Source organism: Oryzias latipes, chromosome 16, assembly GCF_002234675.1.
Source record: "Oryzias latipes chromosome 16, ASM223467v1".
Classification (NCBI taxonomy): Eukaryota; Metazoa; Chordata; class Actinopteri; order Beloniformes; family Adrianichthyidae; genus Oryzias; species Oryzias latipes.
The window spans coordinates 12,409,284-12,436,082 of NC_019874.2; the positions used below are offsets into that span (position 1 = coordinate 12,409,284).

General features: G+C 37.1%; 1 long non-coding RNA gene across 1 annotated transcript; it reads right to left on the reverse strand.

Annotated features, from left to right (window-relative positions):
- Window positions 1-23,268: 23,268 nt before the first annotated feature.
- LOC110016628 lies at window positions 23,269-26,072 on the reverse strand. The gene is made up of 2 exons (XR_002874982.1): window positions 25,927-26,072; window positions 23,269-24,369 (listed from the first exon to the last, which is right to left on the reverse strand). It is a non-coding gene; the product is annotated as an uncharacterized LOC110016628 (long non-coding RNA).
- Window positions 26,073-26,799: the final 727 nt, after the last annotated feature.

A 26,799-nucleotide genomic window follows, 5' to 3' on the forward strand; every position in this document is an offset into this window, starting at 1 on the left:
AAAATAGTCTTCCCCTTCTGTGAGGAAAGATACAAGAAAAAGAAAAGCAGGAACAGTCTTCTTTTAGGAGAGTACTCTTGAATGTGGCTGTTTTTTTATGTTTCAATGTTATGAAATTTATTCCAGAGGTAAACACCACATGATAGATGTGCTCATTAAATAATCACGTATTGCTGTACTATACAAGTTAGGCTACTAATCATAAAATTCAAGTATAAGAGACACTATTTTCTCCTTCTTGCATGTTAATGCTCCAAATGATGTCAATATTGGAGATATCCTATTACTGTATGCAAATCTTTGAGGTGTTGTTCACCCTTATTGGTGGAAGGTCCTTATGTGTGAGATAAAAAGCCCTCTAAGGTTCAACAACTGTCATTTTTTTTTGCTCTTTTTCATAAGAGAGGGTGGACAACAAAAAACAGCATTAGTGGAATTGACATTTACAATGGCTATACCAAGAACAAGCAACACACTGCTTTTGTTTTTTATCAATACCACATTAATTTCAATTTGAATATTGATTCCATAAATAAGGTGGGGGTTTTTTCTCATCCATCTTTGAAATAGTCTAGTTTTGCAAGGTGAACTGTGACTGGTATAAAGCTTTATTTGTGTGTGCATTGAGCCAACAGGCCGTAGATAAGCAGTATAGATTTTAATTTAAAGTCATGTCACTGCTTTCCTTGTCTTGAGTTGTAAGCGCAAGGACTGCCATCTGCTTGCTATAATGAGTCTAACAACCTGGTAAATGTGCTTTTTACAATCATAATGGCTCCCGTATTGATCTTAATGACGTGGTGTTGGCTTATTCTTTCAGTCAGAAAAAAACTGTGGGGCACAGCAAGCAACACCACTCTGCATCTAACAGATTAGTTGTTCCCAGGAACCCATCATGGTTATTTCATTGATATCATTAAGTTATCATATGTTTGGTAAATTTACCACAGTTTTTAGATGCCGTGTATAATAAGAAACGCTCAGCGTAGACTTGCCTCTGACAATTTGAGGAACTATGAAAATCGGACTCTCCTTAATTATTGCAATATATATACCCGCTTGTGATTTATCTGGCTTATAATATATATATATATATATATATATATATATATATATATATATATATATATATATATATATATATATATATATATATATATATATATAGACACACACACACTTTTTGTCATTTCTTTAATACTACCCAATTTATGGTGCAGAACTATTTTCAAAATCCTTCATCATTTTGTTCATTTGCAGTGTATGTACAATTATATCAGTTATTTCAGTAGTTTACTTTAAATTAGATTTTGCTTTGAAATATAGACACCAGTGAGATTCTGAAGAACCAGTGATGCAGCACATTTAGCAGATACCAATGTGAGCAATTTTCCATGTATCTCTGCAATTGAAGAAAAATCCTGCCCAACAACGCAATGGCTTTCTGGCCAGGGATTTTAACCCTTGCCCAATCACTTGACAGGACAACCACTCAACCATATAACCCAAAATAATGTCAAGACCTAAATAATTTTTTCTCTGTAATTAACTGTGTTATTACCATGCATTTAAAGCATGATCTACGGTACAGGTTGTTTGCTTTATACTTCATTAACTTTTGTAATTATTATTTTTAAATGATCCTTTAGTTTATCAGAAGCTCAGATCATTACACAGTTTTTATTCAACCTGAACATTTTTTTTTTTTTTTACACACACCCATTTGTACGCTTCAATTTGTTTGAAGTCGTGGGAAAAGATTCATCACAAAGTCTCATTTGTAACATCCCTGACACGGCAATAATGATCGGTTGGCAGTACAGAGTAATGGGTGGCTCTGACCTTTAACCTAAGCCAATGAACACATTTAGTTTAAGCCAGCTCTCAGTGATTTATTTCTGGCAGTGTTACAGCTTCTGAAGTCGTAGAGCTGGATACAGAATATTGAATGGGACAATTATTAACTAGGCTGGACATGGTTCACTTTCACACTCAACCCACCCTTTGAAGGTATTTAGAATTCACTCACCTTTTAGATAGCTACTGGTTTATGGACAGAAACTAATGGGACTGCATTTATTGAGGACTAGATAATGTGCTCTTGGTATAAGGCTGAAAGTGATGAAGTTTAAAAAACTAATTATTGAAAAATCCTATATAATTTAAAAAATGTGTTTTGTTGTTCTTTTGTTTTTAGTTGCTGAGTTTAAATACAATTAAACTCAAGCAGCTGTTTTATCACTCATTTTTAGTCTGTGCCAAGCAATCCCACAGAGCCTTGGAATGTGGTGGCTCCTGCAGGAACAAAGGTAAAGAGAAAGATGCAAAGGCAGGACAAAAAAGAAACCAAAGTTACAGAGAAAAGAAAATGGATAAAGTTTAGAAAGACAACAGAGAGAGATAGAACAGAGGATGAGCTCAGGCTTCTATAAACAAATCAACACATCTATCACCCTGAACCTCCTGTAAGGGCCATTGGGTCAGTGGTGCGTTTGCGCCAACCCCATCACTCACTCAGAGTCGACAGGCTGACTATTTCCAACCAATCGCACTCTGCTTTTCCAATCCAGTCAACAAAGCCCAGGCACTGGCACTGTCTGTTTAGCCAGAGGGGAAAACTGTCAGGAAAAGTAAGACGAATGGGCTGCCCTGATTGACTATTTCCTTAGATACTGAATCAATGGCCTTATTATCACCAGCAATTACAGTACTAATACAAACAGATGCTTGGGGAAAGACATCTGCTTAGAGAGATGGGACAACTAGATTTTCAGTCAATATACTGAAGAAACCACTCCTCTCACTAACTCTTAACTAGGGTATTTATATTCATTCAAGACACAGAAAGCCCACAAAACACATAGCACCACTGATAATTTGGGCTATTTGTTGCAAATATGTTACAATTAAGTTCAACTGAAATGATGATAATAAAAGGTAACTAATATCTTTCCGCTCTATTAGGCAGACTTAAAAGTCTTCAATATTTTCAAAAAACGTTAGTGCACCTTATAATTCGCCTTACTGATGTGATTTTGGGAGATGCATGGTGTTATTATGAATACGCTAACATGGTTAATGTGTAGCGGTGTCAGACATTGCTTTACTTTACATAAAGCTATTTCTAACAAAGTTGGGATAGTCACAGTAATGTTTGTTTCAGAGGTCTAGTCTATTTTCTTGGCATGTTACAAGATTGGGAATTATAGGTATGGCTATGCTAACAAGGCTAACATTCTAACGTAGCTACCTTGTGTTGGTGTTGGACTCTGTTTATTTTTTTTACATTTTACTAAGACTGTTGGGAGTTGGCGTCTTCATTGTAATTTTTTATTTTTTGCTGTATCTGTCTGTTTTCTTGACGTGTTGCAAGCAAGATTGAGAGTTAGAGGTATTGTGAATATGCTAATAAAGCTAACAGTTCTCACATGATTAACGGGTGTCAGACTTTTGTTTTTTACATGTTACAAACAAAGTTGGGCATCAGCAGAGAGACAGTAACGTTTGTTTTAGAAGTCTGTGTGTCTTACGTGTTGCAAACAAGGTTGACAGTTCCAGCTATTGTGAATACTCTTACGCAGCTAACACTTCTAACATGGCTAATGTGTCGCATGTTACATGCAAGTTCTAGAATTGCTGTGAATACAGTTTGACATCTGTCTGTATGGACTTATCTCTGACTCTTTTGTCTACCTTGATGTGCCTAATTGTTCTGTGTGGCCCCTTTCTGCCCCCTATAGTGCAGAAGATGGTAACAAATAATCCCCAGCCATTCCCTATGAAATTAATTTGTTAAAATAATTGTTTCGATTTTTTAAGATTCTGGAACAAAAGGAAGTTCACACGTACTATTTCAATGAAACAATCTGTAATAGAGCATAATTGAGCTTTTTTTTTTGTTAGTGACATTCGTGTGACCACTTCTTTTTTAACATTTCTCACATGTTTGCTTAACTTTCTCAGAGACGTTTGCACATATTTGGCTAGGAGACCAAAACACAGCCACGATGCTACGCCTTGTTAAAGGAGAATAAAAAAAAAGAGGACCTGCTCTGCTTCACTTCCTTATTATGATGTGATTCAGTCCACAGATCTTTACATTCAACCCCAACAGAGACACAATCATTTTTAACACTTTCCTCTCTTTCCCATTATCTGTCCCCAACAATAGCTGCAACTCAACACCTCTCCCCCCATTGCTCTGACAGTGAAACCAGACTATGGAGGTTTCAGAGAGGAGTGAGGCATATCATTGGAGCTCAGGCCACGCAAACAGCAAGAGGCCCCATTCAGAATGGCCTCTGATGGACGTGGTGCCACTTGAAGAGGACATGCTTGACTTGCCAATCCCTGACAACCGTCTGTGTTTGCTAGGTGGAGCATTGAGGGGCTGTGCAGTCGTTTTTGTCACGGTCTGCCCTGTTGCCGTTTCCTCGCTGCAGGGCCTTTGCTATATACCACCATGGCAAGCTCGCTCGCTAACTCCACGCCTGAGCAGGTAGTTTCAAGAAGGTAGTGGTGCATAGAGGTCCGCCCCTTTTCCTCTCTCAATGCTGTTTCTCACATTTAATTATCTGATTTCTTCTCCTGTGGCTGAGAGGAGACAGGAATTGCACCTCACGCCTTCTTGGTGCGGAGAGCTGTTGATTGTTCTCATGAAAGCCCACAGTGGATTGAATGAAAGAGAGCTTCTTGTTTCACATTTCCTATTAGACTTCTTCAAGTTGGCCCACGTTTTCATGTGCACTGGACCTGTGTTTGGAGTCAATGAGAAGAGCATTTAACCCATGTCACCACAGAATTCCCAAGAAAGAGGATCATCTTTATTTGAGATTTACCGCTGCAAAAACTCATATGGGATGTTGCTCCATAGAAATTCAACACCATGGCTTTTAACTCTTATCTGCAGTACGTTTTGTAAAAAGAAAATGCCGGATTCACATCAAAAGTTTTAGTGTCAAATAATATGAACAAATAATATTTAACAAAAACTCGTAATTGTGGCATTAGGCCTGTGTGTACGTTTAAAGTGGGGAATACAACAGAAAAGAGTCCATGGGTCCAAATTGTCTTATTTATTACATGTGTGTAACTGTGGCAAATTCCCTCCCTACCCTCTAACTACTAAAAACCCATGTAGTGTCCTGGATTAAAAGCAATTTGAACACCATGCTCACTCCTTTTCTTGTTTTTGTTTTTTTTTTGCAAATGATGAAAACGAAAAAAAAATGTATGTAAAAAAAATTCAGTTGTGTCCGAATTCCTTCATTACTCTCTACTTAGTGCTCTACATAGGCCGTTTTTCCATTTTGTGGAGCTGTTCGAATCTACGATTCCGAAATCGAGTGCCCTAGAAAAATCTTCATGAAAAACCATTTGTGCGTCAATGCTAACTGGATTGGAGAATATAGTTCACAATCCATTGCGTTTGAACAATTTTTCATGCGAACAAAACTCGTTTTCATTTATTTTTTTATATAAACCATCCAAGTTTTTATCATCAGTTACGCACTATATGTGTTTCTATGTGTATATTTATCTTTTATGTGTACTTTTATGTGTGCATACGATTATATGAATATGTACTCATTAAAGAGGAAACGGTGCTATAATAGTAGGTGCACTGGGTGTAGTAATAGGTTTATTGTTGGGCATGGAGGTGAGAATTTATAAGGCTTTTACTTCTTCTCCCCCCTCTTTTTTATCTCATTCTATTTTTCACTTAAAGCATATGTCTGAAATAAAATATTATAATGTCATATCAAATAGTTTAGTTTGGTAGCGAGGAAGGGAAGTCTGACAGTCTTAAATAAAATGTACACATAACAAATCGTTCAAACTCTGTGCATTGTGGTTCATATTTGTCAATCTACTGAGCATTGATGCAGATTTCTAGGACACTAGATTTTGTAATTATAGATTGGGAACAGCTTAACAAATTAGTGCGATTAGGGCTATTAGTGCACTATGTAGTAAGCAGTGAAGGAATTCAGACACAATATGTCACACAAAATGTTCTTCAGGAAATATCCTACCTGGTATGTGCAAAAGATGCAACATGAAAAAACATAACTATGTTACATAATTAAATGTATTTAATCCCTACATTTATTTTATTTGAAGCGATATGAATGACAAATATAAGTTTGTACTTTCAGGTAGATACTAAATTAGGTAATTTTTTTTTTTTTTTTATTTTTTTTTAATTTTTTTAACTTGTCCTGTCCAACAGCTAGGCAGACAGATGAGAGCTGAGGGCCTCTTGGGTTGGACATATTTTACTTTAACAAGAGGGGTTATTAATCTTCAGACAAACCAAAGGTATGTCTGAATAAACCCCTTTTGTAATTGAGGCCAAACTTTATTAATTTCAAACATGTCTGAAAATCTTTGGTGTTGGACCGGACGGAAAAGGAAAGAGGGGAAGAAGAAAGAGGGACGTTAGAGAGAGGGGGGGTAGGGGGTGATAATAGGAGGGGAAGGGGGATAAGACCATGAAGCAGCATAAAGCAACAAGTTTACTGGTTGTTAATCATTATGGTAAGGTTCAAATGTAAAAAAAAAACAAAAAAAAAGGGCGGAGCCTGTCCACACACACACTCAAATGTTATAAACACACCTGTTAGTTGCAAAAATGTCCACCTGTCGACATGTACACAAAACAGATAGTGTTCACACGCATACTTATGCCTTAAAACCAACTAGTGTGAAATATTTCAGTCATTCAGTCTGTTGAGCTGACACCTGTGCTCAGGTGAGTGTTTATGTTCTTCTAAAATGGATGGTGGAACGTGAAAAGAAGGAGGGAGAGTGCCCAGCCATCCCCACCCCAAGACCCCCACCGCACCAGCAGCGGCAGCCGGATTCCCCCCAACACCACACGGGAACCGGCAGGGAACAACCGCCGCCCGGGCGACCAAGCCCGCCACCCAGGCCAGGGCCAGCAGGGCCGCCGCAAGGCCCCCAGAGCCAGAGAGCAGGGAGGCACGGAGGGAAAGAGGGCGCCGCCCCAGCCCAACCAATTAGGTAATTTTGGACCTGAAGTGATTTGATCCATATTTGCATCAATCATTTTTATTAACTTTATGAAACCAGGTAAAATATTAAGATCATGATCTTGTTTACAATAATGACCTGGGAAATCTTTTGAGTTCACAAAAAAGGCAATTTACAACAATCTGTTTATATAAAAATATAGAGATCTAGTAACTACATTCTCTAACATTTTTGTTTTTGAATCACATACTGTCTTTTTTTTTCCTGCCGATTTTTCTTTTAGTCTCCCACTGAACAGACACTGTAGGAACTAGTGACCCATCAAATCAGATGAATAGGCTGGGAGGAAAATTAACCCCCTACTTATGTCGCGATTCAATTTAAAAATCACCTAATTATGTGATTATGTCATTAGGAATAGTGGATACGGGGCATTTTAAAATCCCCCAGTGAGTTTATCAGTGAAATAAAAGCCACAAAAGGACCTTAAAGGTAATTAATCCATTTAACTCCCCAGCTCAGGCTCCACATGCCACAGCAGAAAACACAGCAGCCCCACAGAACAAATCAAAGAAACGGGAGACTGACACTGGATGGCTTTACAAGAGTCGCCCTTTGAAATATATATACATAAATGAAAGCATACCTTTCTTATGAACCATGAGGCACGATGAGAAAATCCAACTCTTTAATTCTCTGTTTCTAATAAAAAGCAGCAATTATAAGTTTATGTACAGTACAGGAAATAGCGAAGCAAGTGGTTACAGACTAGTCTTAGAAAGGGGGTGGATATATAGATGGATAGCTATACTGGGCAAATGGCTATTTAAAGAATGTAGCTTTTAAATGTTTATAATAACTGAATTATAACACTATTACATTTTTCTATATGGAACTTTTTTTTGTTTTGAAAGCAGCCCATGTACCTTAACTACACCCTCAAAAAAAAACACACCCTATGTAGAAAAAAAAGAATCCTTCTGCTGGATTTAATTGAGTTTGAAAGAGGGAAGAAAGTCAAAAATGGCATCCTCTATAATAATGACTTTGGTTTAAATTGATCCCTTTTCTTCTTTTGATATTGAACATCGACATGATAACATTGGTGTGGAATCCAATCCCAAAAAAAAATAAAATAAAATAAAATTTACACATAGTTGCAATTCCATAAAAACTTTATTACTCAAATATATTCACAAAAATGTTATTGAAATTCTAGAAATGTCAAAACGCAATTTCACTATTACATTATTTCCATTCAATTATAGTTATGTAAACAAACATAAACCGACTTATGCAATAAGTCATTCAAAAACATGGTGACGGATGTAAAAAGCAATTTGACTTACAGCAGATGCATTCAAATTTCTGCCACGGCACCTGCGCTCATCATCATCTATGCTCGTCTAATTCAGGCCATAAAGCGGTAAATTCCTCCCACGTGGGAACGGCTACAGATGAGGTGATTGGTTGGTTCCGCACGACACGCTGAACTTTTGATGAGCCGCGTGACCTCTTGTTGTGCCCGCTGTGCAGCGCCCAACGCAGCCAGTTCCTACTAAGAAGTGCATTGGTCAAGTGATGAAAATAGTATTTCCATTGCAGTATTGCTAAATATGTCAATTTGGATGCCAACTCCTCAAAAATCACCTCCTCCAAACTGATAAATGGGAGTTTTTTTCAAAATGTTCGTGTTTCCATTAGCAAATTTATCCAATTTACGCAGTCTCATAGTCAATGGAAACGCAGTTGTGCAGCAGAATGTTTAAGCTTATTCTAAAAATATAAACACTCTGACAGTAGATAAAACCACCGTCATTTTGTTCATTTATCTGACATTAAAGATCTAAATATAAATAGTAAAACTTAACCAAAATGAATTAATAAAAAATACAAACTCAGTGTTTATTCAAATTGTTTGCATTTTTCTTTAAAACCAAAGAGCCACAATGGAGGAATAAAAAAAGCCACATGTGGCTCCGAAGCATCGGGTCACAGACCTGTCTTACATGGATAAACTTAATAAAGATATTTTTAACGATGTTAATGTGAAAAAAGAAAAACTGTTTGTGTTTTATTGCTGTCTACAGTTTTTTGGGGATTATTATATTAAAATGTCGTACTTTTTCATAATACATTTATACAATAATGATAAAAGTGTGCTTTTACAAAGTATACCATAACATAGTATATATTATGTGTATTCCTCTAAGTGATTAGTATCCTACAGTAGACCTGGAATTTCAATAACACATATAGATGTTCAATATTTAATTCCCTAAATGCAACTATTTTTTTGTTCTGCTGCTCAGTTAATTAAGGAGAGTTGATTTATGGAGGGACAGACAACACAATTCCACTTCATAATGAAATAACTATACAAGTTTCATAATAAACTACAAACAGTTATATATTACGGCCATCAGCAGGATTTATGGAATCGGTTGCAGTAAAAAGTGGATGATAAATTTTAATGGTGCTTGTTACTAATAAGGTATTGAGGGTGGAGAGGGAAGCTTGCAGTGGGATAAAGTACCATCATAATAGAGTTACAAAATAAAAGCGTGACCTTTTTTTTTTTCTAATAAAGGAAACAGGTTTAATTGCAACTTATATAATTATGGTTCCTGTGCACGAAGCGCTTCGGTTTATGAAATCTCTATTAAATACTTATTATTTGGATACATTACAGTTGAATCCTGTTGAAACATTTACTGAGACCAGGTTTTACTGACCCCCCCCTTTACTGTGTGTTACCATAACTCACTGTGGCTGTCCTTGTCAAACCACTAAGCCTAAAGATAAATATGTCATTCTTTATGGCTCCTATCAGAGTCCTGAGCGGATTCATTTGAGAATAAAAACAGGATTCTTCCTCCCTGTAAATCCGTCAGAGTGATGAAGAGTCATTTAAAGTGAGTGCACAGCTCTTGACATTTGACTTTATGTGTTTAGTAATTATATTTGAGATAACCCTTACTGTAAATTCTGTACTTTTCTTAAGGAGATGGTTTGCTGGATTGAAACCTTAACTGATTAAATTACATTTTCACATTTAAGAAAGCGAAATGAATCGTTAGCAAAACTACTTCTGGGTTATAGCCAAATGCCAGTGGAAGTGTGGCTCACTGAGGAGAGTTCAGAATCCACTGGTGCAATGATAAACCATCCCAGCACAGACCTCAGGGTGTCCTGCAGGTGTGTTTTAGAGCCAAACTCCAACAGATTGGTGGAACAGTGTGGTGTAGGCCATTTGGCAGAGAATCAGTTCACTCGCTGCTCCGTGGGGAGACACTATCTGACCTTATTCCCCATAATCTATAAGAACATATTGTAAACATATCCATCACCCTTAATTGCATGTCCACATCCAAAACTTCATTATGGTGTCTCTTTTATTTATAAAAAATAAATATAAAAAGTATTTAAAAAGTATTCCAATATTTTGATTTCTTTTTAAATATAAGGCTTTCAAAAGACAAAGATCTTGACATCATTTATTACATCTTTACAACCTTTTTTCTTTTGGTCTCGCTTGTGAATGCTTAGTGTTTGTAAATAAACTAATACAATTGAATGCAGTCAAAAAAACAGTCATCAATTTGCCAGGTTGGCCCAACTCTGATCTGCGTGTGGGGTTGTATATTGTTCAAGTAATGTTCATTGATTGTGCTCTGCTGTATGTTACTAAGCTCACCAATGGAATGAGAGTTGGGTTGTTTGTCTTTGTGTGACCCTGTGATGTACTGGTGAAGTGTGGCAGACTGACATCTTCTCATCTGCTGACAGCTGAGACCCTGAACAGGATCAAGTGAATATACAATATATTAACTGGATTTTTCCAATCCTGTCACAAGCCTTTCTCTATACATCAAGCTGAGTTTACGATACTATCACACATTTTCAACAATAATTTTGACACTATTAAATATGTGGAAACTATCACTGATATAGAAAAAGCACATGTTCTGAGATCCACTGACATTCATTTATTCATTTGTTTAGTACTATTTTTTGTCCTTTTTGCATTTGATGTTTATAGGAGGCACTTGGACTGTGACTGGTTCACAATTGTTACCTACATGTGGAAAATGGGGGGTGGGGGACATTGGGTACAGCTCATTAAGTAGCAAATATAGATGTTTCTTTTAACATTAAATTATAGGTGTAACGATTAAGGGTTAAAGGATGTTTGATGTATGAGTCACTGAACTGTTTGTGTATTATCAGCTGGATTTCAGACAACTTGAATGAAAGACTGGACACTGCTGCAAGAGATGATGGCAATGGACCTAGGAGTCACATTTTGGCCCTTATATAAACTAAGTTGGACAGTCAGAAATACTTTTTGGTCTGTTACAAGCAAAAAGTTGACACTTGGTTAAAAATGCTTTTTAAATACTTCATAAAATATCAAAATTGAGATTTTTACATTATCTGTGATTGATTTTCTTTTACGATTTTCTGTTTCAGTAAGATTTTAAAAGGTTCTGTTTTTTTTTTTTTTTCAAAATTGTTTTTATTGGATTTTAGAGCAGCAATAGTAAACACATGATAACAACAATGATTACACTTTTTTTTTTCCTCCCCCCCATTGAAACCTAGAACAAAAGCAAAAAAAAAAAAAAAAAAAAAAAATCCCAAACAGAAAGGCAATACACATCCCATCACTAAGCCTAATATACACCAAAGACTTACAATAATAGTAATGAAACATTAAAATTAAGAAAATAAAATGGCAGCACAACATGTGTGGTATATCAAAAGAAACTCTCCAGGGATCACGAATAGGAGATGTGTAAAGCATTAGAACACACAAAAAACAAAAAAAAACACATAAAAAGGGTCTTCATAAATAGAGAACAAATAGTTCAGGTCAGTGATATTTTAAAGTAACAATGAGTGAGCGCAAACGAAATAATCGAAATACCTAAAAGTATATTTTTTAGGAAAATGAGAGCCAGCTAGGTGGGTATGTTACGTGATTGTAAGGTGTTAACATGTCCAAAAAAGGGTTGCAAAATTTTAAAGAACTTGCCTGTGGCACCACGTAGAGTAAACTTAATCTTTTCAAGTTTACTATTGTGCAAAACATCCTTGATCCAGATTTCTAGCGTAGGAGGACAGGGAGACTTCCAACACAACAAAATCCGTTTTTTTTACAATATTCAAAGCTGTTAGTAACCATTTTGACCATGCAGAGTTTTAGAAACTACTGTATAGGTATCACAAGCACTGCAAAACTGACCATCGTTTCAGGAAAAGTTGTCTTATTTTCTGTCTTGTTAGAAAAATAATCAAAAGTTTTTCAATAACAAAATAAGTTTATAAAATAAGTTTACATGTCTTTGTGACTTGAATTTGTTTCTTACAATTTGCATTCTTGGTTTTACCATTTTTCTTAACCCATTGGTAGATTTTTGGCCTATTTATAGAAAATCTGCCAGTGGTTAGGCATTTTTGACTTATTTCTGAAGGACGCGTAACACAATCACTACGTATATTTTGCGAATTTTCCGTGTATGAAGGTTTGATCTTTCGTGAAAGAAAATTTTAGGTTGGTTTAGAATTATGTAGTATATGTTTTTTTTAAATGGTTTATATGCAATTATTACGTAAACGTACACAATTGTGCATGATCTTTGTGAGACGCATAGGCAAATTTGTGACTTTCCAAGACCGTTCCATGTATGTCTAACAAACTTTTCACACATGTACCACCGATGTATAACTTTTATATCATGTTTACACCACACATATCCCATTAAAATTACTTAATTGACTCACGAATAGCTAATGACATGCATATAAACAGTGCAATAATCACTCAGGGTTTTGCTCTTCGCTGATTACTTTTCTTGGTTTATGCGTCCTTCTTTCGTGGTTTTCACGTAGTTCATCTTTACATGAACCTCGCGTAAAGACCACAATTTTCTCACTTTTCCACGTATGTTTATGTATGACCAATTTTCATCTATGCATTATGCGTTAAAAGCTTACATAGTGGCTTTGTGAAATAGACGCACAAATTCTAAAGCTCAGAAGTAATATACATAAATATATATTCATTTGTTCATCAACAGATCAATTTACTCATTTATGTAAGTATTATTTATTATTTTTATATATATATATATATATATATATATATATATATATATATATATATATATATATATATATATATATATATTCCTTTGTTCATCAACAGATGAATTTTGTTTATATTATAACTTTTAATTCTGGGCTTTAGAATTTCTCTGCAATCATATGGTGTTATTTTTAGATACTCCGCCCTTGCACACACAAGAAATTTTTTTTAAACATTTTTTTAAATCATATTTTTGTTTAACTTCTGAGTAATCTCTGAGACACAACTGCAAGATAAAGAATTGTTGTTGGGTGTGGATTTGGTGGAGTTGCACCACAGAGTGTCTGGAATTCTGACAGACTTGCATGATGTTCCCACACCACACTTACCTGCCCATCTCACCTTGCACTCTTTATCGTTAAATCGTTCTCTGTATCTTTTTAACTCTCCTCTAACTTCTCTTTTTCACTCATGGTCACCCACCTGTCAATTCTGGTCCTCTTTCAATCTCCTCAGCCACTCTCCCTCCCTAATACTCTGAAAACTACTCACTCTGCAGCTCATTCTCTCCCTGAACACTTTCGCTTGCATTTACTAAACCTAGTGACTGCTGGGCTGTAAAATGGATATATGAAGAAGAGAGCCAAGTGGTGAAGCACTTTTAGAGAGACGCATTGGATTCTTGACGGCGGGGTCTCCCATTATCTCTGTAATCTGGTGATAATTAGAATTAGTGCTTGGGCACCCCCAGGGTGAGACTTTCAATGCTTCACAATGTCTCCAAAGGACCTGGGGGTACACTCCTTTCAAAACACACACCCAGATACACACATGACAGCAGCCTGACCTAACCCCCAGACCAGCCTTGAAACTTTTTTGTTCTTTCACACCTCCAACTATTAAAACAACATCAAAAAGCCCTCACACACACATCACGTTCACCTTTAACCCCTAAATGAACATAGCCATTGGTTCTTTCCATGTGCGGATAACACTCACAAGAACACATATCCCCCACTCCAAACCCCCTGCCCTCCTTTCACCCTTGTTCCTCGCCCCTGGGCGGTACACAGCTGAAGGTATCGCTGGGTCACTGCTGTTGGTGTTCTGCAGCACAGCTTTACTGGCCATTAATCTGCTGCTAATTAGAATACTCAATAGACTCCTAAAATAGACGTTAGCCACCTAATTATTGTATCATCCAGCTAACTCACTATTAGGAGAAGTTGATAAGAGTTGATAGGATGAAATAGTGTTAAAAAAGACTTAGTAGAGCAGCCCTTACTTGCATCTACTTTCTTTCTTTGTCTGCTTAAATAAATCTGAAGTTCAGTTAAAGGTCACCTTAGCCTTGATGACCAGTCCTATCATATTTGATACATGCATTTCTGAGATCCCTATCTCAGTTGCATGATCTAAATTTTCCCTAAAAACCATTGTATAGAACTTGTTTCGTGCTTTCTCGGCCTGAAATTTATCATCTATCCACTAGAGGCAGTAGCAGGTATTTTCCTGTGTATTTAAAATTGGGTGCCTCCGTGAAATCTCAAAAACACTTTAGGCGGGAAAAGTTATGCTAATTTTCAGAACTTCATAGTGAGACCAACTCATTTGTTGTTATTTATTTTTTAACAACTACTTGCTGCACTGAACAAAAAGCAAAATGTAAAGTTACACCATGTTAAAATATAAGTATACGCCATTTACGCCATGATCAAATTTGAGACAGTGGGTAAATAATTTTTTTTTTCTTTCTTAACACAAATGTCAATATGTTTGCATCTAACATTGTTGTGAGGAAAAACACAAACATCACCCAATTGATTGATCATACTTGCTACTATCTCATAAAACATGATATTACAAAGGGTCGAGAAGCCTAGAACTTAAATTTATGGAGGATTGTATCACAAATATATCAAAAGAAGAAAAATGGGTGAATTCCCAGGGTGTGGTCGGCAGGTAGAAGTCTGGCCACGGCGTTTAAACAGTCCCGTCTGCCATAAAACGTTGTTTTGGTGTCAGGCACAGCCACTGTGACCCCTGCTGCCTCAACATAATACCCTCCTGTAACCCCCCCCATCCCAGTGTGCAGCTTATTCACTGAGCCTCAATGTGCATTCCAACCATTCACTTCCCTTGGAGACACTTTTTCCCCTGTCTCACCCTGTCACTTGCTCTCCCTTTCTTTCGCTGGGGTGTCTGCGGTCCTCTGTTTTTATCTCCGAGAAGGATTCCGAATAGAGCACTGCACAACTCGGCAGCAAAGAGAAGTGCCAGCCAGAAGAAGGAAGGACTAAAGATGGCAAACAATGAGGACAGCAGAGACTTGACTCATACTTTGAAATTCTAGTTCCTTTATTTTCACTTATCTCTGACATCCTTGTAAAAAAAAAGGAATTTTCAAATTCACCTTTTTAAATTCAATAAACCCAACAAGCTCTATTTCATTTCATCTTAATTATATTAATATCTAAAGTGGGTCAGTTTATGTCGAGCAATCATTAGGAGTCTCCAGAAAAAAGTATGTGCTTAAAAGCAACTCAAAATCTAATGCAATCAATACAAACCGCATTTGTAAAGAGGCCCATTAAAGCAATTTTCAATGTCCGACAGACAATCAATTTACATGTTTGAAGAATCAAATGCTGACCGAAAGTAAAGTATGTCCAGGGAAGAGCAGGTTACTATTGATTTATTTTTAGATGAGCATGATGTCTTGTATTTTTCTTTGTGTATTATGTGGACTCAAATTGACAAAACAGCCATTGAGTCAGAGAGGACAGGACTGTCTTTATGTTGATTGTATGTTAAACTCAATAAAACTTTAATTATATGATAAAGCTCAAAATGAGCAGAGGGGGGGCCTTTCAAAGTAAATTAAAATTGAAAGGATATTCTCTGTACATTTTCAAAGAAAAAAACAAAACGCATCTAAGTTTTTTTTTGTTTCGTAAATTGCATTTTCACAAAAATCACAAAACTATACTGTATATATATATATTTTTTGTTTTTTGTTTTTGCTTCTGTTTACAAGGTTGCAGAGATCAAAAACCTTATCCAACTCTGATTGAAACCCACTTTCACAGTCAGTCTTCCTGTGTCCTGTGTTGTTGTTTGGGGATCGATAGAGTCACCTTGCTTGGCCATTTGTAGCCTCACGGTTGGTGGGGTTATATGTGTGTGTGGGAGTAAGTGCTCCCGTGGAAGGGAACGGGCGGTGTGCATGAATGTACGGGGGCAGGAGCACACAGAGTGTGAAGAAAGCCATAGGGATAAGCATTAGCTACAGAGCCCTTTTTGCTCCTCTTTAAACTTGATCAAAGGCAATAGTAGTTGAAGCCTATTAAGCACGTCACTCTCCAGCGCAGGATGAGAACGCTGCACATTCAGACGGGGCCCTTATTTATTTATTTTTTTATAAACCACAGCTATTGATACTGAAATGAGTATTTATTTCTTTGGACGACAGCAATGCTTAATATTTAAAAAGTGAAATGGAAAATAAAGAAGAAAGTTTTCCGAATGAGCAAGAAAAAAAAAAAAAAGAAAAAAGGCTTGGATTCAAAGCCACACCTTTGAAATCTTGAACAGTTTGATCCACACTTGCTAACTGGTTTATCAAAATCACCACAGCTATTTGCTGTGGTTGTCTGGGCTTATAAAAATACAATTTCATCTTCGGGGGGAAATGTTTTGATGGCTTTTCAGTCACATTTCCATACAGTCCACGAGATACAGTCAGCTTTCTTTTAAGAACTTGTTTCTTATTTCTTTTCACTTAATATTCGAAAACATAAATCACATTTCTCCCCCTCTTTTTTTTTCCTTGCTTTCAAAATATAACTACTTTTACTAGTAACAGTAGAACTGCATGGTGGACTGCTATTTCAATCCCAAATATCTGTCAGTGAGAAAATTATTTTTTTCTATTTGTTTTGCTAAATCCTAAAATATACACACGCAAATTAAAAGAAACCCAATATGTTGAATGTATAAAATGGACTTCCTCTACTTAAAAGCATCTTTCAGTGAAGTGTTAAGCTTCATCGAGGGTCAAGTAGACCATAAAGGCTGCGGTGGAAGCGGTTTGCGGATGAAACAGATACGCATATTATGACTTAAATGACAGATAACGAATGGGTGAGCGGATGTTACGGGTGACTCTTTACAGTGAGTGAAAAAGTGAGAGGATTTTCCTTCATGCCCCGTAATGGCTGGTACATCTGCTGCCGGCTTTCTTTGTGTTCCGTGGAGTTCTCTGAAGGGACGCATTAAAATAAACACATATAATCAGATAATTAGGCATTTGCCACTGATCTCCTCGCACACACTTGTGCACGTTTGCTTCGGAAACCATTGAAAGCAGATTAACAAAACTCTATCGAGTGGTGGGGTGTCGGTGTTTATTTTATTTTTTTTCATAATGACCACACTAAAATGTGATGTTTGACTCTACTTTTAACATACTTTTTAACACCTTAAAATGTTTTTTAACCCCTAAACGCCTGAATTTGTTTCCAACCATTTAAAAAAATGTTTTGCCTTTAAGGAGATGCTAATTATTTTGGACCCAAAGTGGTTTGATGCATATTTTTATTAATAAAAATCAATACGTTTGTTGTTTATGTGCCACAAAGAAACCCAAATTAGTCTTAATTTCCTGCATCTGTTGTGTGTCAGCTTGTTTGCTCTTTATTGGCCCATTCTTGTCTAGTTTATTAATAACCATCTGTATTTTGGTACCAAAAAGTGTTTGAGACCTACTATCAAATCAGCCGTGTCCACCTGTCAGATAAATTGTTGCGTTTCTCGTTCAGGAAATCTGTCAAAGTTACTCCCTTCTTCCAAAAATCAAAACAATCAACCAGGGAAGGATTTGCATTTTACAGTCAGGGCCAAGCGCAGGAGGGCTTTGAGCTGCTTCAAGGTGGAATGACTGCACCCCCTGAAGGTCTACAGAGGAATTTCACTCGCACCCCCACCTCCACCATCAACCTAGCAGAAGGTCTCCCAGCGAAAGGAAAAGGGAGAAGACAGACGGGTGTTTGTCCCCGCAGCATCATCCTCTCCTCTCCGTCAGCCCCGTCTCCCGTCTACCAGGGTGCTTATGATCCATTTTCCCCCAGATATGAGAAAGTTGCTCGCTCAGAGGAAGAAAGCAGTCAATCAATGCTACTGAAATAGCCCCACTCCATTAGCAGGCGGTAACAGGAGCTGTGCCCTTGCTTAGGGGACTTTGGTTCAGGCGGCACCAGTCCCAAACTCTCTGTCCTAGCCTCCCCCTGTCTCTCTCCACCCTCCCAAAATAAAAGCAGATAGTTTTTCAGATATTATGGCATATCTTCCATCTCATTTCCACTTCTTTATTTCTCCTGACTTCCACACCTGCCACAACACTGCTTTTTTGTGTCATTTTTTAAAAGCCTGTTTACGTCTGTCTAAACATCCTTGTTTTTGTCAGTCCGTCACTTCCCTGTTTGCCTGCTTAGCCCTTCTGCCTGCCTCTAAAGACCTCTAATTGTATTAAAAGTACTCCCCTCCGCAGGCCCTTACACCCCGATCTTTGTGTCGCAGAAAGCCGATCCCTCAAAGCTCCTTTTGTTTTATACGGGCGGGGGGGAAAATCGGTCGGGAGTGGACCCCAGGATCTCCACCTGGCGTGCATGCCTCTCTCAACTGCAGATTATTACAAGGAACATCTGCTTGGGGGTCACTAACAGTGTCAGTTGGCATAGAAAGACAGGCAGCATGGGTCATCTTCACTTAAGCCCATCACCCTCCCTTGTTTGAAGTAAGGAGCAGAACAAATGGTTTTATCTGGAGAACTTGCAACAACAGAAAAGAATCGGTTGATATAAAAAGATGCACATGCAATAGAAAACGTGTTTGACTTCACCTTTTATGTGTGTAAATTCTCTGAAGACGATAGAAAAAAAGGAGAAATGGAGTCTAGAAGAAGGATAGTCTTCCGATGGAGTTGCACATGTCTTACTGGTTAATTTATTACATTTGATTTATTACAAATTTCTTTCCAATGGGACTACTTTTTACGAAACCAGTGAGGAGGAAGAGGAGGGAAACGGTTTAAATCCATCACTCAATGTGTACTTTTATCGACATCTACCAGTGTCATATCTGATCCCATCTTTCCTCAGGCACATGCTCCCCACCCAATATGGCATTTTCTTCTGCCGCACCTTGCTTGTCCTATCCTAAGCCAAACTCAGCCGGGCAGCACAGAGAGTGTAACTGTGTCTAACGCTGTGTCAGCTGCTATTAGAGGCTGTTAGGTGGCAGCCTCCATCACTCTGCCTCTCCATGTCCACTCCAGGGGTGAAGCATTGCAATTGCCTTACATACACACACCACAGTGCTGGTGACAGGAAGGCTTGATTGGCAGTGACATGACCGTGTTGCAGAGGGGTGGTGCAGGAAAGGGGAGAGAAAGAGTTGTGGTGGTGGTGGGGGGTGGGGGGTGGGGACCCAGGTGATATCGGAACAACTCCGCAGGGTGTTATTCTATCCTACAGGACCAGGAGAACTGACGGCAGCCTCTGTGTGTGTTTTTGAGTGTCCCAGGTGTTGTGTGTGTGTGTGTCCCAGGTGTTAGCATAGCCAGTTCCCCAGGTGCTCTGTTGGGACATATTACATATAGTGTACAATGACAGAGATGGCCCTGGATGAGACCGGATCAACTGGTCAGGGAAAAGGTGGTGACAGGGTGAATGTACTTGTCTGCTCGCCGAGAAATCTCATGACAGGATCTAGATGATAAATTGCTGGTTAAGGCAGTGGGGTTTTAATGCGAAAACAAAACTGAAAGAAACTGAGAAAGCTGAAAAAATATTCGATTTGCACAGATGTAAGGAATTTGTAGATTTGTTTGTCTTTTTGTGCTTACAGATACCACACAAAACAGAGATATCTGGTCTTTCCATGCAAAATGGGTTTATTTTTCAGACAAAAAAGTACTTAATTTACCCATAAGAGGGGAAGAAAAAAAATAACTTGGATAAATAAACGCTTAAAAAATATCTATTTGTATCACGTTCTTAAAGGAACTCGTGGGAGTTTCTATGTATTTTTATTTTTGAGTAATTTAAAAATGTCAGTTAAAATTTTAGATCAAACTTTATTGAAAATTATCTTCAAAAATCCAGACAGGTATGCAAACAAAAAAATGTAACAAAAATCAAATTCCAAACATATAGTATAGTGAGGCAAAGAGAAGGTAATACAGATTATTTTGGTTTTTACCAAAAAAAGTTTAATTAAAAAGCAGCTTCTAATGGTTGAAGTTGTAATTTTTTTATATACTTTTAAAACAATATCATTACAATAAAATGTGAAAGAAGGAAAGAAATAAAGTAAAAAAAAAAAACCTCAACCACAAGCTATTATTATAGTGTATTTTCTGCTCTTCAGGGCATACTAGATTATAAGGCGCACTGTCAATAATTTGGTCTATTTTTTGAATATATTTCATGTATGAGGCATTTTGAACTATAAGGCATATTAAATGAAACAGAAAAGTTAGAGATCAGTCCATCAGTCAAACTTTAATAACTGTTTTAACTCTATGTTGCTTGTGACGCTGCACGTTAGCCACATTCACAGCATTTACCACGTTAGCGTATTCACAATACCAGTAACTGGTAAGATGTTACTAAATTGTTTAAATCAACGGCAAACATTGTTAGTGAAATGTAAAAAAACACAGTCTGACACTGCTATACGTTAGCGGTGTTAGTGTATATACAATAACGCACAGCCATCTTTGCAACACATAAAAAATAGATTGATACCACTAAAAGAAACTTTACTGTAACTACGGTAACTCCCAACCTACTCACTACATAGTGCACTATATAGTGCATTTACCATTTTGGAGTGCTGTCCAAATCTACAAATTCCAAAATCCAGTGCCCTAAAGATTTCCCAGAAGTCTCTGCGAAAATCCAGTGTGCATCAAAGCTCACTAGATTGGTGAATATAGACCACAATGCATTGGGTCGGAACAATTTTTGCCAAAAAAAAAAAAGTTTTTTTTCTTTTTAATAAACCATCAACGTTTTGATATTCAGAACACAGTGGACTCATAAATGGTCAACGCTGGTATCAATTAGATTTTAACTTTGTGAAATCAATGATGTCTTATCTTTACCTTTAAGGGAAAAAAAAAACAGTAGTTAGCATGGTGTCCAAAATTGTTTTTAAATCCATGGCACTAAATAGTCCCACTTAGGGTGGGAATTTGGACTTAGCCACAATCTATCAGCACTACACGTTGGCTGCGTTAACATATTTACAATAACACCCAACCTTGTTTGCAACATGTAAAAAAAAGGAATAACATTTTGACAGAGTGCCATGTACCTCTCAAAATTGCTTCAGCATTAGTGAACAACCAGGATTAATCGATATATAAACTGCCCTGGATTATAAGGCACCCAGTCATTTAAAAAAAAAAAATTAAGGCTTTTTTAAGTGCACTTTATAGTTGTATCTTTACTTTAGCATTTTTAGAAAAACACAGCTGTAAAATAAAATGTAATGTACAATCGTAATGTAATGTAGAATTCAGCAAAAGAAAAAAAAAACATCGTGTGCGTTTTAGCTGCTGGCTGCTGGGCTGAGCACTACAGTGGCATAAACAGTCATCTACATGACAGAAAGCGGCTCTTAGAAAGAAATGAAAGGTTCAAGAGAGGAGCGTGCATTAGGCCCCCCTGTGGGGCTGCCCTTGTCTCGCCTGATCCAATGTGTTGAAAAGTGGCAGCAGCTCTTTGGCAAGATGTCTCTCGTTTGTTTCAGCCGATGCTCGGCTTTCTCATCACCTCCATCTGCTCCACGTCTCCACCTTGAACCCCCTGAAATATTATAAAAGAAATGTGGCTGCTCGGATTCTTTTCATCATTTGATGTCTCCATATTGCAGAGCATACATATTGGGGCGCGTTAATATTGTAGCCTTTGATTAATTAAGTATGCACAATGATAGTTCTAATTAAAGTCACAAAAGGTCTATTAAAATTAAAGTACTTACACAATATTCTCCTTTGTGCCATATTTCTAATTTATAAAAGTGGGATAAATGATTATTAATGTTATTTCTATACTTACAAATAAAGATATTTTCATTTTGGTGCACACTGTTGTGGAAAATGGTCAAAACAACCGTTTTTAATCAATGAGTTGGCACCTCTGATTTGGAAGTCATTACTATTTTTTATGTCATGCTTGGGGAATTCCCCCTTACCAGCTGCAGGTAACAAAGTCAACCTGAAAAATCTACGTCCCCCTTCGCTTTTTAGGCCATCTGCTTTTTGCTTCTCCCTCTTCATTTTTCAACAATCTGTGCTGAGATTACATAAAATTCACAGAAAGGCACGGCTTTGCTTGTATATCCACTAGCTTTCGCAGACATGTTATATTGTACTCCATGTTTTTCAGGTCACCAACAAATAGGATCCATCACACAATAATACCTACACAAGTAATTGCCTTTCTTCAGGCTATAAGGCCCCGAGGTCCTCTTGTCCAGCGAAAAGCTTTGCTCATAAACCCTTGATTCTAAAATTTGATATTGTGGAGGCCCCGCTATTGTTGCTCTTACCAAAGCTTGGTTGATACCATGTTAGTGCTGGGGCTAAATCTCATGTTCTTCTCATTGTATGTCATAACCCAGTTACCTTTTCAAACACACAAGATGTTTTCACAATGCTCAAAGCTAAATGACTAATGTATCAACTTCAACTGGGAGGAACAGAGAAATGATGAGGCAGACAATTTGTTGATCATTTTCACGCTCATGTAACACTGTATTCCTGCCACTTTTGCTGATATGTTTACCACATTCTTTTATTTTTTTGTCTTCTTTAAATTACCAACAAAATTTAAAAAGGCTTTGGGGCAAAGGTTATCCAGTGCATCCAGTTATGTTAAAACAATAAATAAATTCAATGATCATGACTAAAAGAAAGAAAAAAAAGTCCAATGAACAATCAAGGCAATTTTTACAGTCATGCTCCGCATCATTTCTTGAATCGGACAGTGTGGTTTGTCATTTTCTTATTCGATTGAGTCTCGGTAAACAGCATTACAATCTCTGCTTATGTTGCTTTGTTGCCTTTGGCTAGTCGGCAAATGCAGCCAACAAATCAGGCCTCATCCCACAAATACATTTTCCCGGTTTATTGCAACAGACACAGGGATGTGCACCGTTCATGGTCACCCAGCATTGGCGATGTTATCAATAACATCATGAGATGTTGCAAATGATTTGATTTAGTCTCAGACATGGGCACTTTTCACTGTCTCATTTAGAGCCATGCTGAAAGTGATGAAAGCACGAGGACTGAGAATAAACAACATCTTAATTAGGCATATTTCTTTGATATACACATAGAGCTAAATATTACCAAATGGCTTGTACACCTCATCAGGATCTGTGGGATGTGTTTACATGGTGACTTTTCTTTGAGAGGAACAGACCTTATTAGTGTTTGTTTGTCCTTTGCCTCGGAAAATCCAAGCAAATGACAAGGGAGTTCATTCTTTGACATCTTTGAGCGGAACATGAAAGGAGCTTCTGGTAATTAGTATGTAGTAATTAACGATTGTCAGTGTCATCCTCTCCAGCTTTAATCAAAAAGGCAAATAAATAAAAAAAAACACACCCTGTGTGGATGCTGGGGACTACTAAGGGTTTTGTAGATTGGGAAATTACTTTGTCAGTAAAAGCACAACAAAGTTTTGGTACATTATTGAGTACATGGTACGTTTTTTATCTTCATGTGAAGTAGGAACGCGTGAAGAGTCAATACTTTTGTACGATGGAGTATTACGGCCACCATGAGAGAGAAATTTTTTTCAATATATGAGAATAAACGTGTAGAAAAAAAGTTTGAAATTTACCAGAATAAAGTCGTATAATTCTGAATTAAACAAAAACATTTTAATTGAATAGACATAAAATTATGAGAAAATAAGTCAAAAGAAAAATCCATGCTATTTGAAAGTAAAGTTCATTGTGTAAGCCTCCATTTACATTATATGCCGACTAAATTCATTAAATCAGCCATAACGCTTTAGTGCATCATGAGAATCCATGTGCCATAATGCATTTGGACCTATGCAACCATAGTGCTGATGAAAACATTGCGCCCTCCGGAAATCAACTCCTTGTGGGTCAAGAATCTTCTTCTGAAGAGGTCCAGTGTCCAGCAAATTCTTTTTAAAATTATTGTTCTTACAGTAGGTCAATGTTGACTTCAATGGCTGCATAGAGAAAGACAGAAAATTATGACTTTAGCTGACTTTTTTTACTCATAATTCTACAATTGTATTCCTTTAAATTTTGACTTTTTCTCATGATTTTTCCACTCTATTCTTGTTAAATTAAGACTTTTTCTTGTAATTGCACAACATATTTCTTGTAAAAAAAAATCAACTTTCTCATCATTCAACAACCTTTTGGTAATTTGGTTCACACTTTTAAAACATTATGCTAAAAATTTCAAAACAATTTTAATGGCGGTGTGGGTACCGGATGTTCTCGGGTTGCCGGATGTTCTCGGGGTCCTTCGGGGTCCTTCGACCAATGATGACGTCACACTATTTGATTGGCCGTAAGTTGCCACGACCAATGAGTTAACGTCACTAAGTCTTTTAAAAAACTTTATTGACAATTGCGGTATCATACATTAACAATGACATTAACGTTAACAACGAACAATAACAATGTAATGAATATTGCTTCGAAGATCAGTCACCATTGCCAAACATAACATATTAACATAGAAAATAAAGAATAGAGGGGAAAAAAAGAAACAATGAACATAACACACAAATAAATAAAAACATAAGTAAAATAAAATACAGGAACATAGAAAAAATCTAAATAGTCTAATACTAGTTAAGTTAGGGGTACTGGTGAAGTTTGTATTTCTGAACAAAACTAAGCAATTTCAAGCCATTCTTCTTTTTCATATAATGAAGTGATTGAAAGTAAAAACAGAGCTCTTTATTAAATTTTATAAAAAGTGGTTTGGTCTTCAAAACTTGACCTCACCAAGATGGCGGTGCTCTCCTCCCATGATGAACCACGTGATGTCTCCTCTAGTGATATAACTCATTGGAAGGACCCCGAAGGACCCCGAGAACATCCGGCAACCCGAGAACATCCGGTTACCACAGCGGCCTCAATACTTTATAGTAGTTTTGTGAGCTTGTTTCAAAAACGAAGAAATAGTGTATATATGGAGCTCATGTTATGTTCTGCCATGCATTCTTTGCTTAAACCAACTATTATAGAGGAACCACCTTCTGAATAAAGTCAGCTTTCCTACTATACAAATATATTTAGTCCTCTTCAAACTATGTGGCTTATAGTTCTTGCCATATACAATGTACAGACACACACCAGTGCACACCAAAATCATTGCTAATTATTTCAAGTGCACACATTGATCAATCCGTCATAACATAACATCATTCCACATGTAGGTTCAGAGTTAAAATCTGATTTTAGTAATGTTTTCAAGGCTCTGAAGCTCTTGGCCTCACTATAGGATTTATGGATTTTCCTGCACTGAAAAAGAGTAGGAGGCTATTCTGTTGTGAAGGAGTTTTTTATGACCCATCTGACTGACAAAATACTCAATAAAACGCTTGTTTAAAGTAATTTAATAAGAAGCTCCTTTAGAAACCGTTGAGTCTGGATTCTGTATAAGTAAATTTGCTGTATATTTATATTAGAGTTTTAGATTACAAAATCTATTCTTTCCTTCTGTGCTTTGCTGACATGTTCCAGACAAAAGCAGGTGGTATTAACACCTCTTGAAAATGTGCACTTGTGCACATTTATGCTTCCCTCATCCTGGATTCCTCCGGGGGGTGAAAGGTTCCAAATCCCTCTTTAGATGGGTTGATCTTCTCAGGCCCATTATGCCCCTTCACTGTGACAGACTGGAAGCTGAGAGGCAGTCTGGTGAAGAACAAAGATAAAGGTGGAATTAAAAGCCGAAAACTGAACTCACCTTTAGCATTTGTATAACTTACGCCGTACACCTGAGTATTAATACAATTCCGTTTGCATTCCTCCCGTAATGCCTCGTTTCCCATCGCGCTATACTACTGTGCTAAAGCTCTTCACAAAGATGTCAGCGAGACGTTCCTCCGCTGACGCAAGCAAAGAAAAGAAAAAGGTTTTTACTGGCAAAGTATGCAGTTTTTACAAAGTTCCTTAAGTGTTCTACAAAGAATTCAAATAGGGTACAAGGGTACCTTACTTTTTCCGGCTTAAAAAGGCCATAGTTTAGGTATATTTATGTGGAATAAATAGTGCTGTTAGTGAATCATTTTTTAGAGTGAATAATTAATCTATTTTAAATCTAATCTAATCTGCAGAGAAGAGAATATAAACAGGAGAAGATAAAACCAGGGTGCATAGAGTTTTTTTAGCAATGGTTTTCCATAACCTTTCATAGAATTTACAAAAACAAACACATTTCATTCAGACTATTGTAGTCGGTGCCACCAAATCAATTCAAGACACATATTGATACATTCAAGTTTGTATGACTTGCCGTTAAAATTGCACCCGCCCTATCAAAGGCCGTTTCTGTTGGTGTGAAGGAATGGAAGCGTACTTAATTCAATAAATAAATAAAAAACACGGGAGACCTTTGTTCTAATTTTTTTGTTGTA